Below are 11,713 nucleotides of genomic sequence, written 5' to 3'. Positions count from 1 at the left end.
TGACTGTAATATGTAGTCAAGCTTGAGAACCACTGAGATAGCTGGAAGACTAGGAAGAAGAGGAATTGAAACTGAGCACGCTGAAGAAGGTTGAAGTTTTAGATTGAGTCACATGAAGCTGCCATAGTTATAGGTCAAACTCTGTCAAATATTGGTAATTATATGTAGTTTAACGTATTGAATGTTCTCAACTCCCAAACAAAAGCAGTCTTGGCACACCCAACCAAAGGGCTCAGAAATAAAGAAATTATTATAAACTCAATTTGTTCAACTGAAGCAAAATCCATTATCTTCATCATTAATAATAGAATTGCTGAGAATTCCCTGCTGGTTCAGTGGTTAGGGCTCTGCATTTTCACTGCTGGTGGGTTCAATCCCTGGTCAGAGGAACTAAATTCTACAAGCCGTGTGGTGCAGCAAAAAAAAAAAAAAAAAGGAACTGCTACTGTGATTTTTGATTACTTTTCTCAAGAGCTGAGGTCACAAGCTTTTCTCCAAAGGACCTACTAATAAATATTTTAGGATTTGCAGGCCACATGGTGTCTCCTACCTCTCCTGAACTCTACCATTGTTGTAGGAAATCAGCCAGTGACACCATGTAAACGAAAGGGCACAGCTGTGTTCCAAGAAAACTGTATTTACTAAAACAGGCAGATTTGACCAGGGGCCATAATTTGCCACCTCCAGTTCTCTGTTATGAATTTTCTATAACAGTGTTAGATAAAAGTTGTTCAAGACTTTTGCAGGATGAAACAGCTGCCTATTGACTTAAGTAAAGTTATACAAATTAGCTATAAGACACAAAGAGAGCCTCCATATGTCAAATAGTTTGCAAGTGCTACAATGTAGTGTTGCTGAGTTCCTTGGAATAGAAGGACTCCCATTTAAACAGCAGTTGTGAGGTGTGGGGACAGAGATGGGAGACATCCCAAAGTGTGGGAAATACTTTTCCCTTCCTATACAATTAATGTTTAGCAAATATTACCGTATTAGTTTGCTAGGGTCATCGTAACAAAGAACCGCAGATTGTGTTAAACAGCAAAAATTCATTTTCTCACAATTCTGGAGGCTGGAAGTCTGAGAACCAGGTGTTGGCAAGGTTGGTTCCTTCTAAGACCTTGGCTTGTCACTGGCCATCTTCTGCCTGGGTCTTCACAGGATCTCTCTCTGTGTGTGTTCTCATCTCTTCTTATAGAGACACAGGTCTGATTGGATTAGAATCTACTGGTATGACCTCCTTTAACCTTAATTATCCCTTTAAAGTTTCTGTCTACAAATATAGACACATCCTGAGGTACTGAGAGTTAGGACTTCAGCACATAAATGGGAGTGGAGGCATATGTTCAGCCCATAACATTTATCAAATGCATTACCTTCATGACCAACACACATGTCAAGGAAGATCTCTAAACTCACTGTAGTCTCTAGACAGTGTCATACTGAGAGAAGTAAGTCAGAGAAGGAGAAACATCGTATGACATCTCTTACATGTGGAATCTAAAAAGAAATACAAATGAACTTACTTACAAAACAGAAAGAGACTCACAGGCTTAGAAAATGAACTTATGGTTGCCAGGGGGAGGGGATAGTTAGGGAATGTGGGATGGTCATATATACACTGCTATATTTTAAATGGATAAACAACTTATTGTATAGTACGTGGAACTCTGCTCAATGTTATATGGCAGCCTGGATGGGAAGGGGGGTTTGCGGGAGAATGGCTACATGTATATATATGGCTGAGTCCCTTCTCTGATCACCTGAAACTATCACAACATTGTTAATTGGCTATATATCAACACAAAATGAAAAGTTTAAAAAAATCATTGTAGTTTCCCATTTGCCACATCCTCATGACTTGTCCTACTCAGAGATAGTTACAGCTGGAAGGAGCCTGCAGCTGAGCTTATCCAAACTCATTTTTTTTTAACAGTTTATTTTTTTATTTTTTTAATTTTAAAATCTTTAATTCTTACATGCGTTCCCAAACATGAACCCCCCTCCCACCTCCCTCCCCATAACATCTCTCTGGGTCATCCCCATGCACCAGCCCCAAGCATGCTGTATCCTGCGTCAGACATAGACTGGCGATTCAATTCTTACATGATAGTATACATGTTAGAATACCATTCTCCCAAATCATCCCACCCTCTCCCTCTCCCTCTGAGTCCAAAAGTCCATTATACACATCTGTGTCTTTTTTCCTGTCTTGCATACAGGGTCATCATTGCCATCTTTCTAAATTCCGTATATATGTGTTAGTATACTGTATTGGTGTTTTTCTTTCTGGCTTACTTCACTCTGTATAATTGGCTCCAGTTTCATCCATCTCATCAGAACTGATTCAAATGAATTCTTTTTAATGGCTGAGTAATACTCCATTGTGTATATGTACCACTGCTTTCTTATCCATTCATCTGCTGATGGACATCTAGGTTGTTTCCATGTCCTGGCTATTATAAACAGTGCTGCGATGAACATTGGGGTACATGTGTCTCTTTCAATTCTGGTTTCCTCGGTGTGTATGCCCAGCAGTGGGATTGCTGGGTCATAAGGCAGCTCTATTTGCAATTTTTAAGGAATCTCCACACTGTTCTCCATAGTGGCTGTACTAGTTTGCATTCCCACCAACAGTGTAGGAGGGTTCCCTTTTCTCCACACCCTCTCCAGCATTTATTGCTTGCAGATTTTTGGATCACAGCCATTCTGACTGGTGTGAAGTGGTACCTCATTGTGGTTTTGATTTGCATTTCTCTAATAATGAGTGATGTTGAGCATCTTTTCATGTGTTTGTTAGCCATCCATATGTCTTCTTTGGAGAAATGTCTATTTAGTTCTTTGGCCCATTTTTTGATTGGGTCGTTTATTTTTCTGGAATTGAGCTGCATAAGTTGCTTGTATATTTTTGAGATTAGTTGTTTGTCAGTTGCTTCATTTGCTATTATTTCCTCCCATTCAGAAGGCTGTCTTTTCACCTTGCTTATAGTTTCCTTTGTTGTGCAGAAGCTTTTAATTTTAATTAGATCCCATTTGTTTATTTTTGCTTTTATTTCCAGAATTCTGGGAGGTGGATCATAGAGGATCCTGCTGTGATGTATGTCAGAGGGTGTTTTGCCTATGTTCTCCTCTAGGAGTTTTATAGTTTCTGGTCTTACATTTAGATCTTTAATCCATTTTGAGTTTATTTTTGTGTGCGGTGTTAGAAAGTGATCTAGTTTCATTCTTTTACAAGTGGTTGACCGGTTTTCCCAGCACCACTTGTTAAAGAGATTGTCTTTACTCCATTGTATATTCTTGCCTCCTTTGTCAAAGATAAGGTGTCCATATGTGTGTGGATTTATCCCTGGGCTTTCTATTTTGTTCCATTGATCTATATGTCTGTCTTTGTGCCAGTACCATACTGTCTTGATGACTGTGGCTTTGTAGTAGAGCCTGAAGTCAGGCAAGTTGATTCCTCCAGTTCCATTCTTATTTCTCAAGATTGCTTTGGCAATTCGAGGTTTTTGTATTTCCATACAAATCTTGAAATTATTTGTTCTAGTTCTGTGAAAAATATGGCTGGTAGCTTGATAGGGATTGCATTGAATTTGTAAATTGCTTTGGGTAGTATACTCATTTTCACTATATTGATTCTTCTGATCCATGAACATGGTATATTTCTCCATCTATTAGTGTCCTCTTTGATTTCCTTCATCAGTGTTTTATAGTTTTCTATATATAGGTCTTTAGTTTCTTTAGGTAGATATATTCCTAGGTATTTTTTTCTTTTCGTTGCAATGGTGAATGGAATTGTTTCCTTAATTTCTTTTTCTACTTTCTCATTATTAGTGTATAGGAATGCAAGGGATTTCTGTGTGTTGATTTTATATCCTGCAACTTTACTATATTCATTGATGAGCTCTAGTAATTTTCTGGTGGAGTCTTTAGGGTTTTCCATGTAGAGGATCATGTCATCTGCAAACAGTGAGAGTTTTACTTCTTCTGTTCCAATTTGGATTCCTTTTATTTCTTTTTCTGCTCTGATTGCTGTGGCCAAAACTTCCAGAACTATGTTGAATAGTAGCGGTGAAGGTGGACACCCTTGTCTTGTTCCTGACTTTAGGGGAAATGCTTTCAATTTTTCACCATTGAGGATAATGTTTATCCAAACTCATTTTGTAGCTAAGCAAACAGACCCAGAGAGATGCCGTGGGTTACCATAGTCATACCAATAGGCCAGAGGTAAGATCGTGTCAGGATGCTGATTCATGTTCATACATGAAATTTCCAAGATGAATTTCTTGAGCACCTACCACATGCTGGGCATTGGGTTAGATGCTAGAGATAAAGGGAGTTCCCACCATGGAGTGGCTTAGACATGTACCCACCCACGAGCCATAGTTAAGCATGTGGTGCTGATGTGCCTGGGAAAAGTGGACAAAGTTTGTGGGGATGTTGAACACCTGTTGTTCATCTCTAATTTCAACTCTAAAGCTAGGGAGCTTTTTCTGAAACTTTTGTTTTCTTCCTTTATTTTATGATATCATCAGCTATATGGCTATATGGATTTAATAGCAATTTTCAAAGAAAGAAAACAATCAGACAATGTGAAAGATATATCCTGATGTAAAGTGTTAAAACATGAAAAAAGGACATTTTAAATTTAGAGAAATAAGATTATGGTTGTGAAGATTTAGAGAGGAGTCTGAAACAGGCCATTTTCTTAGTACCTTGGGGATATCCAAGATAATATTGTTCTGCCAGTAATTTGAAAATTATATATATCAAATTTTGTAGTTTTGAACTCTGTCTTACCTGAGAAGTTCCATTTATATTTGTTGGATAAGTGGCTTAGATTAGTGGTGGATGTCTCGTACCTGTTGTTTTTTATCCTCTCTGACTTGTTTACTTATGCCCCTGTTTCCACACTCATTGTCATTTGGAGTTTCCTGGTGGGGAGTCATTAATTCATGTCTTCAGTGCACTATATTTAACCAGAACACATGTTTCTAGTGTCTTTTCATTCTGGAAGATTTGAAACAGGGGAGGGAAATGGGTTTGGGATGATCTAAGTAAAGCCAAGTGGCTACCACCTTACATAATAACCATTTTTACGGTGTGCTTCAGGCTGTTCATCAGTCACTGCTTGCACTAATTCAGAAACTGACCAATGAAGGGAAGGTGAGTCTTCCTTTTGTTAGGTCCTTGGGACCATTAAGAAATAGGTGAATGAATTTACATTCTTTAGGTGAGTGAAAAAAAATCTTAGCTCTGTCCTTAACATCCGCTCCCAGAAACAGGTTAAAGGTGATTTATTAACTTTCAGATTCAATTCAGAGGATGTTTTCTAGCAAGAAAGCCCAACAATTCTATGCTAAGTGCTCCAGATTCTTTGGGTTACTAAAGCTGTCTTTGAATTGTATTTGTCTTTGATCTGAGGACCTCTGTGTGCTTTGTAACTATATACAGGATTAAATACTTCCTCCATTTATATAGAAATCCCAAAGCACAGAGGTGTAAAATGATTTGAACAAGAATTTTCGGTAAGTTGATTGGAGACTGGTTTAGAACCAGGGGCTTCTGGATTAAAAGTGTTGTTGTTTTGTTTTATTAATATGCTTAACTTCTTGAGTTATAAAATCCCTTTTGATAGATTATGTGCAATAGAATCATATTATTAAAGAGATTCAGATACACTGTGTATAAAAGTATGCTTTCCTACATGTTGTAAAAATCAAACAAAAGATGGCTCTTGAAGGCCAAAGTTAGCCTTAATTAACAGTATCTATCACATAGTAATTCTCTGGATTTAAGAAACTCTTATAGTTATGGGCTTAATATTTTTTCTAATATTCTATAGACCAGTGGGCATCTTAATGAAGAATTATGGACTCCACTGGAATTGAAAGCTATGGGGAGGGTTAGAAGGAAAGCACAGGTTTGGGGGAGTAGAAGGAACCCACTCCAGTACTCTTGCCTGAAAAATTCCATGGATGGAAGAGCCTGGTAAGCTACAGCCCATGAAATCGTAAAGAGTTGCTGTGCTGAGCCCATTCCAGAATGTGCATCCACAGCACAGGCTGCTGTGACCTTTGTTTTCCTTATCTTTGGCTAGAAATACTGACTTTTATCTCAAAGGGGGAAACCTTTTTATTTTTTTTTCTTTTTGTAAGTAAAGCCATCAAGGGGCTTCCCTGGTGGCTCAGAGGTTAAAGCATAAGCCTGCAATGCGGGAGACCTGGGTTCGATCCCTGGGTGCAGAAGATCCCCTGGAGAAGGAAATGGCAACCCACTCCAGTATTCTTGCTTGGGGAATCCCATGGATGGAGAAGCCTGGTGGGCTACAGTCCACGGGGTTGCAAAGAGTCGGACCCGACTGAGCGACTTCACTTCACTTCACTACAAGGCTTTTCCTAAGGTGGGGTTTTTAGTGTGAACCCCTCAGACTACCTGCCTTAGAATCACCTGGAAGCTTGTTGAAATATTTCAAGGCCTACACCTGACTCATGAATCAGAATCCCTTTGGGTGAAGTCAAGAATCTTTATTTTAAATAAGTTCTCAGTGTGTTTCTGAAACCCCAAAAGTTTGAAAACCATTGGACTGCAAGAATAGGGAATTCCCTGGTGGTCCAGTAGTTAGGACTCAGCACTCTCACTGCTGAGGACCCGAGTTCAATCCCTGGTTGGGGAACTAAGGATCCTGTAAAGTGTGTGGTGGGACATAAATAAACAAACTTTAAAAAAAAAAAAGAATATGTTCTAGATTAAAGAGTATAATAAAAGAATTGTAAAAGTGAACTGAAGACGCCCTTAAGAGAATATTGGCAGGATTCCTTAATGGGCAAAAATCTCAGGCAAATCCAGGATTATGCCTTATTTTTAAAAGTCACTTGGGGACTTTGCTGGTGGTCCAGTGGCTGGGACTCCACACTCCCAATGCAGGGGGGCCCAGTTTGATCCCTGGTCAGGCAACTAGAAGGCAATGGCACCCCACTCCAGTACTCTTGCCTGGAAAATCCCATGGATGGAGGAGCCTGGTAGGCTGCAGTCCATGGGGTCACTAGGAGTCAGATACAACTGAGCAACTTCACTTTCACTTTTCCCTTTCATGCATTGGAGAAGGAAATGGCAACCCACTCCAGTGTTCTTGCCTGGAGAATCCCAGGGACGGTGGAGCCTGGTGGGCTCCCGTCTATGGGGTTGTAAAGAGTCAGACATGACTGAAGTGACTTAGCAGCAGCAGCAGGGAACTAGATCCCACATGTTGCAACTGGGGGTTCATATGCCACAGCTAACGATCCCTCATGCTGCAACCACAAGACCTGGCCTGCTGAAACGAGGATGGAAGACCCCACATGCCACAACTAAGACTCGGCACAGCAAGTGGATAAATAAATAAAATAAGTATTTTTTTTTAAAGTCAATTGAAGTTTTGATGTTTGAAAACAGCAGGGAAACACTTAGATAAATTGTTGGCTGAAAATATTCTGCTCTTAAAGGAGAAAAGTGTTTTATGCAAACGATTCTTTTGAACTACTTTTTATATGATAAGATATGAAAACCCCTTTTATACACTTCACATCAAAGGATATTTTTCAATAAGATTTTCTGGGATTAAAGCACATTCCTTTGAAATTAAGAAGCAGTAGGAAATGTACTATGTAAAATCCAATTAACTGGGTATAAAATTGAGACTCTGCTATCATTTGGCCCCTGCAAACCTGAGGTTTAAGTTTATACCATGTATGAAAAAGGGATTTGAACAGAATGATTTCTGTAAATCAGGTGTAAATTAATCATCTTATTTCCCTGACTAACATCATTCGATGACCCCCCATATCTCTAAGGACAAGGTTCAAAACCTTGAAGAATATTCATAGGACTTCCTTCTCCAGTCTTACGTCTTCCTCCCAGGTTTCCCTTTTAGTTTCTGCTCATTCTGACCTCTCAGATCTTCTCCTTCTCAGATCACCATTCTTCTTGCTGCCAGCAACATTCCCTTTTTCTCCCTTCTTCTCTAGAACGTAGTGAGCACATATTTTATTATTATTAATATTATCATTACTGACAATGAAGAAAAGTGTACATGTTAAGATATATTTTCAAGGTAAACTGGTCTTTCTGAGCCCATGGGTTTAAGAGAGGTGAGAAGGTATAGAGAGACATCTAGGATGATGCTTAAATTTTTACCTTGAGAAATGAAGAAATTAATTTAAAAGTTAGGGCTAATTACTGCATATGAGAAAATAAAGGAGCCCTAAGTGATTACCCATTTTGTTTTATTCATGCTAAATTTAAGTTGCTCATGGGTTGACGGGGAGAGATGTTAACATGGAATAGAAATCAGGAGTCTGGACTTCCAGGTAAGAATTGAAGACAGAGATATAGTTAAAGCAACAGCAGTAATGAGATGTATTTAAAGATAGATTTAAATGTATTTAAAGCAACAGCAGTAATGGGACTTCCCTAGGAGGCCAGTGGTTAGGACGCCATGCTCCCCATATAGAGAGCACATGTTTGATCCCTGGTAAGGGAACTAAGATCCTGCATCCTGCATGCCACACAGAGCACCCAAAAGAAAAAAAAAAAAAAAAAAAAAGCAACAGCAAGAAAGAAAACCCTTGGAGAGAATGATGTAGAGAGAGGTGGAAAGGGCAACTTCAGGCCCAAGGAGAGGAGGAATAGCAGCAGAGGAAGCCAGTGGGGAAGGAAGAAAGCTGGAAGAGTGGTACCCTAGAGTGAGGAGAGGCAAGTGGTTCAAGAGAGTGGGGGTGTCAATTCTGTTGAAGACTGCCAGTAAGAAAAGTAAAATGAGGCTTAAGAAGTGACCTCTGGATTCAGCTACATGCAGGCCACTGGTGACAATGAAAAGGAGTAGGGGAGTAGGGGTGACGGAAATTCGTGCTGCCTGGGCTATGGGAAAAGGCAAGAAGAGGAAGTGGTGACCAAAACTGTGTAAGATCCCTTACACAGTTTTGCTTGCTCCTTGGAAGAAAACTTATCTAGATTTTGTCTAGACCAACCTAGACAGCATATTGAAAAGCAGAGACATTACTTTGCCAACAAAGCTCTGTCTAGTCAAAGCTATGGTTTTTCCAGTGGTCATGTATGGATGTGAGAGGTAGACTATAAAGAAAGCTGAGCATCAAAGAATTGATGCTTTTGAACTGTGGTGTTGGAGAAGACTCTTGAGAGTCCTTGGACTGCAAGGAGATCCAACCAGGCCATCCTAAAGGAAATCAATACTGAATATTCATTGGAAGGACTGATGCTGAAGCTGAAACTCCAATACTTTGGCCACCTGATGCAAAGAGCTGACTCATTGGAAAAGACCCTGATGCTGGGAAAGATTGAAGGCGGGAGGAGAAGGGGGTGACAGAGGATGAGATGGTTGGATGGCATCACCGACTGAATGGAAATGAGTTTGAGCAGGCTCTGGAAGTTGGTGATGGACAGGGAGGCCGGCGTGCTGCAGTCCATGGGGTCACAAAGAGTAGGACATGACTGAGTGACTGAACTGAACTGAAACAGTTTTGCTGAGAAGAGGAGCAGATAAATGGGGCTGTGTGATGATGATACAGGATAAAAGGAGTGTTATTATTTTACTGCTAGCAGATATACACCACGTTAACGTGGTAAGAATGATTCAGGAGCAAGGAAGACACTCACATATAGGTGAAAGATAGTATCTGCAGGGTGAGATCTAGAGGATACAAGGGTTACAGAGATCAAATAGAAGGATCAGACCATGTTTGCTGCCAGGAGTGTTCATCCATGCTAACAAGGAAGGAAGGATATGAGCAGGTCTGTGGATGGCTTTGGTGTGGGAAGAACACTTCTATTTTGTCACTGATGTATGAGTCAAGGTATCAGCTAGAACTAGATGGAGATGTGATGGATGGAGAGGTCTGCAAGAAAGTGGTATGAAATGGTTGTCCAGAGGAAGAGAAAAACATATACTAGAAAATATCCTCAGGCAGTACCACTACCTAAGTGCCCATCTGCAATTTGTTATCATGAATTAAAGTAAGACAAGTCATGCAGTTGGGTGTTTTTCTCCCCAAAACACCCAATCTTCAGATGTAATCTTCAGATGCTACCCTCACCGTGCTGCCCCTCCTTAGCTTGGCTTTCAGTCCTGCTAGATTCTTCTGTGGAAATCCATGTAGCTCCTCCAAGTCTAGATCAGGTGCTCTCTAATGGTCTCTGTTATTTACCTCTATTATGAACATATTTATGCATCTGTACCTCCCATCTGAACCTCACAGAAGGCAGATATTTCTTAACCGATATTGTTCTAACTTAAACCTCAAACACAGCACTTAGCACACAATAGGTGCTGAATACATACTAGTTGAATAAGAGAAATATGGTCCATAAGACAGATATCAGTCTCTGCAGTTTCCACATAGCATCAAGAACATTTGTGTTGAGTGTTAATTAAAAAGAATTTTAACCTATTTATTGCTAAAACAGTGACAAGTTTCCTAAGATTTACAGTCCAGCTTCTTCTTGCTTCAGTTTCCAAAATTAGTATATATAATTGTATACAAGTTTATTTCCCAGAAGTTTTGGCTTTTAGCTGATTGCTTTCCTTTGCCTTCTAAAATGGAGAATAAGGAAGACTTTATTTTATGATAGCAAGATGAAAGGTGAAAACTAAGCACCAAACTTATGTTTTCAGTGTAGTGTAACGGATCTGCCCATTACATTTTATCTGCTAGACAGTTTTCTTTTTCAAATTAGAAACCTACGTGTTTAAGGAAAATACACCTTATATTTCTCACATAATTTGTACAAGAAGGATAAACATATATTTAAATATATTTAGGAATATTTTGAATGATTAGGAATATTTTTAAAAGAGTACAATATATATTTAAAGTTTCTCTTTAAATATAACGTATATTTCCCTTGTGGCTCAGCTGGTAAAGAAACCACCTGCAGTACAGGAGACCTGGGTTTGATCCCTGGGTTGGGAAGATCCCCTGGAGAAGGAAAAGGCTATCCACTACAGTATTTTGGCCTGGAGAATTCCATGAACTATGTAGTCCATGGGGTCGCAAAGAGTCAGACATGACTGAACGACTTTCACTTTCACTTAATGCAAAGGACAAATTCAACACACAGTCAAGGATGTGGGCCTCATTGGTACCTCATCAATAAGAATGGCAATATTTTACACAGATGCAAGAATGCATTTACTATCTCACAGAATCTTCACAATACTCCTCAACCTTGAGATGTATTTTTAATTTCAGTATATGTAAAATGAAGTTTAGAGAGCTACAGTAAAACTCTTACCAAGTCACAGAGCTGCTAAAGGGCAGAGTCTGAACTTAAGCCAAGATTGGTTGGCTCCAAAACTGATTTTTTGTTCTAAAATGGAATGTGGAGAATCCCTTATTGGATGCCCCTTATGATGTTGAAAGTTGCTTGCAGTTCTAATTTTGCATAACTTCTAAACAGAAAAATAAGTTTCTCTTGTACATCTTACTTACTTTGAATTAGCAGCCCCATTAGTGGCTGGGAGATAGTTTAAAATATTCTCAATGTTTTTCCTACTCTCCAGATGTGGATCCGAGCTTTACATGTAGTGGCTCAAAGGGACAATGATTTTTTGGAGAGTAAATAATACTGCTTCCATTTATTTTAACTACTGGAACCTCTGCTATAGAGAACAAGAGGATTTAAAAAATGTCCAGGATAGATAAAGGTTTTAGAGGTACTTGCA

At 39.3% G+C, this 11,713-nt stretch overlaps 1 non-coding gene across 1 annotated transcript; it reads left to right on the top strand.

Annotated features, from left to right (window-relative positions):
• Window positions 1-6,597: 6,597 nt before the first annotated feature.
• Window positions 6,598-6,670, top strand: TRNAE-CUC (transfer RNA glutamic acid (anticodon CUC)). The gene has a single exon. It is a non-coding gene; the product is annotated as a tRNA-Glu (tRNA).
• The last annotated feature ends 5,043 nt before the right edge of the window (window positions 6,671-11,713 follow it).

The sequence above is a fragment of the Ovis aries genome, chromosome 8 (assembly GCF_016772045.2).
Source record: "Ovis aries strain OAR_USU_Benz2616 breed Rambouillet chromosome 8, ARS-UI_Ramb_v3.0, whole genome shotgun sequence".
NCBI classification, from domain to species: domain Eukaryota; kingdom Metazoa; phylum Chordata; class Mammalia; order Artiodactyla; family Bovidae; genus Ovis; species Ovis aries.
This window is presented reverse-complemented; position numbering and strand designations above follow the sequence as displayed.